Raw genomic sequence first — 7,139 nt, 5'->3', positions numbered from 1 at the left:
CTACTTTTATTTACATGGAAATGTTCACAATATATTGCTAAGTGAGAAAAAGGAGGCTTGAGAATAGCAAGGTAGTCTTCAGTGGAGGCAGTGGGATGGATTGTGCCCACCACCCAGATGGAGATGGTATGAGGCTTCCTTGTGGTTCTTACTGATCAACCTCCTCCCAAGGGTTAATCATGCTAATGATTGCTATGATTATAAGTTAGTGTTATCTGTTCTACATACAAATAAAATCATTTAATATGTACTTTTTAATGTTTAAATGCCCTCGCCACATTTAGTCTGTGAGGTTTATCCATGTTGTGTATAGCAGAGGCTTTTATTTTTTATTAATTGTTTTTTACTTTTTTAATTTTACTTTTTAAATTTAAATCCAAGTTAGTTAACATATAGTGTAATAATGATTTCAGGAATAGAATTTAGTGATTCATCACTTACATATAACATCCAGTGCTCATCTCAACAAGTGCTCTCCTTAATATCCATTGTCCATTTAGCCCATCCCTCCACCCAACACTCTGCAGCAACCCTGTTTGTTCTCTGTATTTGAGAGTCTCTTATGGTTTGTCTCCCTCTCTGTTTCTCTTATTTTTTATACCCTTTCCCTATGTTTATCTGTTTTGTTTCTTAAGTTCCCCATATGAGTGAAATCATATATTTATCTTTCTCTGATTGACTTATTTCGCTTAGCATAGTAACCTCTAGTTCCATCTACGTTGTTGCAAATGGCAAGATTCCAATCTTTTTGAGTAATATTCCATTATACACATATATATAAAGGACATATATGGCATTTATATAGTAGCCAGATATATATATCTCACATCTTCTTTATGCATTCATCAATGGAATGACATTTGGGCTCTTTCCACAATTTTCCTGTTGTTGATAGTGCTGCTGTGTACATTGGGGATATATGTGCCACTTCGAATCAGCACTCCTGTATTCTCTGGATAAATTCTTAGTAGTGCAATCGCTGTATCATAGGGTGGTTATATTTTTAATTTTTTGAGGAACCTCCATACTGTTTTCCAGAGTGGCTGCACCAGTTTGCATTCCCACCAGCAGTACAAGAGGGTTCCTCTTTCTTTGCATCCTCGCCAGCATCTGTTGTCTGCGTTGTTAGTTTTAGCCATTCTGACAGGTGTGAGGTGGTATCCCATTGTGGTTTGACTTGTATTTCCCTGATGTTGAGTGCTGTTGAGCATCTTTTCACGTGTCTGTTAGCCATCTAGATGTCTTCTTTGGAAAAGTGTCTATTCATGCCTTTTGCCCATTTCTTCACTGGATTATTTGTTTTTTGGGTGTTGAGTTTGATAAGTTCTTTATAGATTTTGGATACTAACCCTTTATCTTATATGTCATTTGCAAATATCTTCTCCCATTCTATCAGTTGCCTTTTAGTTTTGCTGATTGTTTCCTTCTCTGTGCAGATTTTTATCTTCATGAGGTCCTGGTAGTTCATTTTTGCTTTTGTTTTCTTTGCCTCCAGAGACATGTCAAGTAAGAAGTTAACAGAGGCTTTTAAAATTGCTGAGTACTATTCAATTAACTGACTATACCACCGGTTGATGGATATTTAGGTGGTTTCAGATTTGGTGCTATTGTGAATAAACCTACTACGAACATTATGTTACATGCCTTTGGCTGAACTATTTGCTCATCTATCTGTCTATCTATCTATCTATCTATCTATCTACATTTATATAAATTTGTATTAACTAATTAATTACTATATGGGTGGAATTGTTGCTTCATAAGTTGGACATATGTTTAGCTTTAGCAGATACTGCCAAAAGTTTACAAAATAGTTGTAATGATTTATATTGCTTCCAGCAATGTCTGAGAGTCTTTGTTTCTCTACCTTCTCCCTTTACTTAGTTTTTTTAAAAATAGTAACCATCTGGTGTCAGTACAGAGGTACCTTAGTTGTTTTAATTTATATTTCCCTAATGTCTAATGAGGCTGAGTACCATTTTCATCTGCTTATTGGCCATTTGGATACTCTTTTTTGTGTGGGGAGTAGAGTTGGGGTGAGGGGTCCTACTATGCCTCAGGGGCTTGCATAGTTTGAACTTCTCACTGTCACCTGGAAGAGAGCCTTCAGGGTTTCTTATAGGCCTGTCCAGCTGCGGATCAATACGAGAAGAGGGAGGGATGGGGCTGTCCCCATGTTTGAAAGCTATCAGCAAATCAAACATCATTAATGGAATGACACTCTTTATTACAATGTCTCTAAAGTGTGTAATGGTGAGAAGATCATAAACCTTAATATTCACTGAAATAATCAATACTTACCTTGTTGCATGCACTTGGAACACTAGATAAATAAGTACAAAAACAAGATACTGGTGTTCTTCACTCTTTAGGTTAGTCCAGGGAATTAACCTTTAAGTGTGATTATGTTCTGCTTGGTTGTACTATGACTGTTTTATGAGTGAAAACTAGAGTTAGAATTCCAGAGAAAAATGCAATTATTTTTTCTTTGTTTTGTTTCTTAAATTCCACATATGAATGCAATCATATGGTATTTGTCTTTCTCTGATTGAAGTTATTTCACTTAGCATGATATCCTCTAGGTCCAGCCATGTTGTTGCAAATGGTGAGATTACATTCTTTTTTATGACTGAGTAATACTCCATTGGATATATATATATACCACATCTTTTTTATCTGTTCATCTGTGGATGGACACTTTGGTTGCTTGCATATCTTGTCTATTGTAAATAATACTGCAATAAACCAAGGGATGCATATATCTTTTCAAATTAGTGTTTTCATATTCTTTGGGTAAATAACCAGTAGTGGAATTACTAGGTCATGTCATAATTCTATTTTTAGTTTTTTGAGGAACCTCCATACTGTTTTCCACAGTGGCTGCACCAGTTTGCATTCCCACCAACAGTGCAAGAGGGTTCCTTTTGCTTTACATACTCACCAACACTTGTTCTCTTGTGTTTTTGATTTTAGTCATTCTGACATGTGTGAGGTAATATCTCATTGTGGTTATGATTTACATTACCCTGATGATAGGTGTTGTTGAGCATCTTTTCATCTGTCTGTTGCCATCTATATGTCTTCTTTGGAGAAATGTCCATTCATGTCTTCTGCCCATTTTTAAATTGGAGTGTGTGTGTGTGTGTGTGTGTGTGTGTGTGTGTGTGTGTGTGTTGAGTTGTATAAGTTCTTTATGCATTTTGGATATTAACCCCTTATCAGATATATCATTTGCAAATATTTTTTTTTCAACGTTTATTTATTTTTGGGACAGAGAGAGACAGAGCATGAACGGGGGAGGGGCAGAGAGAGAGGGAGACACAGAATCGGAAACAGGCTCTAGGCTCCGAGCCATCAGCCCAGAGCCTGACGCCGGGCTCGAACTCACGGACCGCGAGATCGTGACCTGGCTGAAGTCGGACGCTTAACCGACTGCGCCACCCAGGCACCCCGCAAATATTTTCTAAAGAAAAGAAAGAGACAAACAAAAAAACAGACTCTTAATTATAGGGAACAAACATGGTTACCAGAGGGGAGGTGGGTGAGGGGATAGGTGAAATAGGTGAAAGGAATTAAAAGTATACTTATCCTGATGAGCACTGAGTAATGTATAGAATTGCTGAGTCACTGTACTGTACACCTAAAACTAATATAACGCCTGTGTTAATTATGCTGGAATTTAAAACATTTTAAAGTAAATATAATTATTAACACTGTTCATTTACTCATAACAGTAAACTAAGTATGGATCCTTGGCTACCTAAATACTTATAAGCTTAAAGGATATGTCTTACATAGGGGTGCCTGGGTGGCTCAGTCGGTTGAGCGTCTGACTTCGGCTCAGGTCACGATCTCACAGTTTGTGAGTTCAAGCCCCGCATTGGGCTCTGCGCTGACAGCTTGGAGCCTGTTTCAGATTCTGTGTCTCCCTCTCTCTCTCTGCCCCATCCCCACTCATGCTCTGTCTCTCTCTGTCTTAAAAATAAATAAAACATTAAAAAATTAAAAAAAAAGAATATGTCTTATGTAAATTATTTCCTCTCATTTCTCACAAAGACTATGGGATAGAGAGGGAAGGCATCATTTCATATTTGCTTTTATAATAAATGTAAATGGCTTGCCCATAGTTACTGCTTTCTGGAGCCAGTAATTTTATTTTTATTTTTATTTTTAAAAATTTTTAATGTTTATTTAATTTTGGGAGAGACAGAGTGAGAGTGAGTGGAGAGGGACAGAGAGAGAGGGAGACACAGAATCCAAAGCAGACTCCAAGCTCTGAGCTGTCAGCAAGAGCCTGATGCGGGGCTTGAACTCACAGACCATGAGATCATGACCTGAGCCAAAGTTGGACGCTTAACCAACTGACCCACCTAGGTGCGCTGCAATAAGTATATTCTTAGTCCCCTTTATCTGTTTTACCCATTCTCCACCCAACTCCCCTTTAACAAACCACCAGTTTCTTCTCTGTATTTCAGAGGGTTTTTTTTTAAGTTTATGTATTTATTTTGAGAAAAAGAGACAGAGAAAAAAAAAGCAAGTGGAGAAGGGGCAAAGAAAGAAGGAGAGAGAGAATAGGAAGAGTCTGAGAATAGGCAGAGCCTGATGTGGGGCTTGATCCCATGAACCATGAAATTAGGACCTTAGCCGAAATCAAGAGTTGGAGGCTTAACCAACTGAGCCACCCAGACACCCATAAGAGTCTGTTTTTGTGTCTCCTTTTTTCTTCGTTTTGTTTCTTAAATTCTACATATGAGTGAACTAATATGATATTTGTCTTTCTTAGTCTGACTTATTTCACTTAGCATAATACTGTCTAGGTTCATCCATGTTGTTGCAAATGGTGAGATTACATTCTTTTGTATGGCTGAGTAATATTCCATTGTTTGTATATGCATCACATCTTATTTATCCCTTCATCTACAGATAGACACTTGGGTTGCTTCCATATCTTGGCTATCATAAGTAATGCTGCAGGAAACATAGGGGTGTGTGTGTGTGTGTGTATATGTATATATATATATATATCTTTTTGAATCAGTGTTTTGTTTTCTTTGGGAAGAACTTTCATTTGAAAGTCAACCAAATGTTTCAGACAGGTCCTCTGGAAAGCTAGTTAACGTCTTTTGCAGCCATGAACTTACTCTTATGCTTCCATTTCTTGACAAAACCTCTTGAAATAGTGTGGCAGTCCTGGCTTTCAGGAGGTTGACAACACTTTGTAGAAATAGACACAATCTTTTCAGGATGGCTGGCAGAGTCACCAGGTGACACGGCTGCAGGTTGAGATGAGGAGCATGTTTCTTCACCAAAGCAACAAAGCCAGATGTGTCACCAGGCATCACAGATGCTCTGTCTGAGCCCAGAGTGCCAAGATTTTTATTCCGCCTGAGTTTGGCAAAGAAATTCTTCACCATGTTAAAGACATTGACTGAAGATTCTAAAAGAACTTCACAAAGTAGCAATTCTGTCTTGATTATAAGAGCTTGTTGACAGGAGTTGACTTTGGCTGTGCAAGTAGAGGTGTCTCTTCATGTTGTTATATGCAAAAGGGACATATTCTGACATTAAATAAATGCCAGAACAAAATAGCATTTATGAAACAAAAGTAGATAGTACATAATTTTTAACAAACACCGATTTCCATATTTTTATGTTGAAGTAATAACACATACATACATAATTATTTGGTATCTATCATATTACTATGGAATTTGGGGGGTGTAACATACCTTTTTTTGGCCTGACAACGCTTTTGTCCTGGGTTGGCTCTCTAAAAGCTTAGCCATCCTACCTATATCACTCAACTTTTGCCACAATAATGCTTTGTAACAAAGCTCTCCAAAACTCAGTGACTTCTAACCATAAGCATTTATTCTCATGCCTGTGGGTTGAATGGGCTTGGCTCCAGGCAGTGAGTTGAGCTTAGTTCTATCCCACATGTCTTGCTTTCGGGCTCAGACTGGAGGCTAGTGGCTACCCAAGGCTTCTTCTTTACATGGTGAATCACCAGAACGAAAGCCATGTGATACTGCATAGTATATACAGTACCTCTGTTTGCTTACATTGTAGTGGTTGAAATGAGTCCATGGCCAAGCCTAACAACAGTGGAGCAAAAATACATGCTCAGCTCACAGCAGAAGGAAGGAGAATTAACATTTGCTGTAACCTAAGGGATCCCACCTCCTTTAAAAGCTTTCTGTGGGCCCCACTCAATGACTTCCATTTATTTCTCATTGGCTATCCCTTTTTGCAAAGGAGGTCGTGAAACATAATTTTGGGGGGCTGAGTACACTGCTGCCCCCCTAAAATATAGGGTTTCCATGAATGAAAAGAAAAGAGAGAAGGTAAATTGGATGTTAGAATTCTCTGCTGCAAGAGAAGTTTCTCATTCATTCGTGAATTAAACAAATATTTTTCAAAGTTGAATATGAGACAGGCCTTGTTTTATTTTTTTATTTTTTTTTTAATGTTTATTTATTTTTGACAGAGAGAGAGAGAAAGAGACAGAACATGAGCAGGGGAGGGGCAGAGAGAGAGGGAGACACATGTCTGAAGCAGGCTTCAGGCTCTGAGCTGTCAGCACAGAGCCCAACGCAGGGCTCGATCCCACAGACTGGGTGAGATCATGACCTGAGCCAAAGTCAGACGCTCCACCGACTGAGCCACCCAGGCGCCCCAAGACAGGCCTTGTTTTGATGATGTAATTTATATGAACATGTTACATGGTTGCAGGAACCCAAGGAGGTGGACTGGACAAGGTTAAGGGTTCTGATTTGTCAGATGAGGAACTTTGAAGCCTGTGGGAGAGAGGTTGCTCTCCCGAGTACCTATGCTTTGTGAGCAGTAGATTCAGCATTGAACCCCAGTCTTCTGTCTTATTCTTTTACTCAGAAGCATTTGCTGAGTAACTACTTGCTGCTAGGCAAATGGAGGATGAAGACCCAGAATGGTCCCTTCTTCTAGGGAGTTCAGGGTCCATGAGAGACACTAACAAGATCATATTTGCAATAGAGTAATCTCAGGGAACCTGCTGTTCCATGTCTTCAGGATAGAGAAGATTCAGGGTGGAAGTGAAAGGGTGAGAGGGTTAGTTAGAAATAAGAGTGTATTGAGAAAAGGCTTTTAGATGGAGAAAACCA

Source organism: Felis catus, chromosome C2, assembly GCF_018350175.1.
Source record: "Felis catus isolate Fca126 chromosome C2, F.catus_Fca126_mat1.0, whole genome shotgun sequence".
NCBI lineage: Eukaryota > Metazoa > Chordata > Mammalia > Carnivora > Felidae > Felis > Felis catus.
This window is presented reverse-complemented; position numbering follows the sequence as displayed.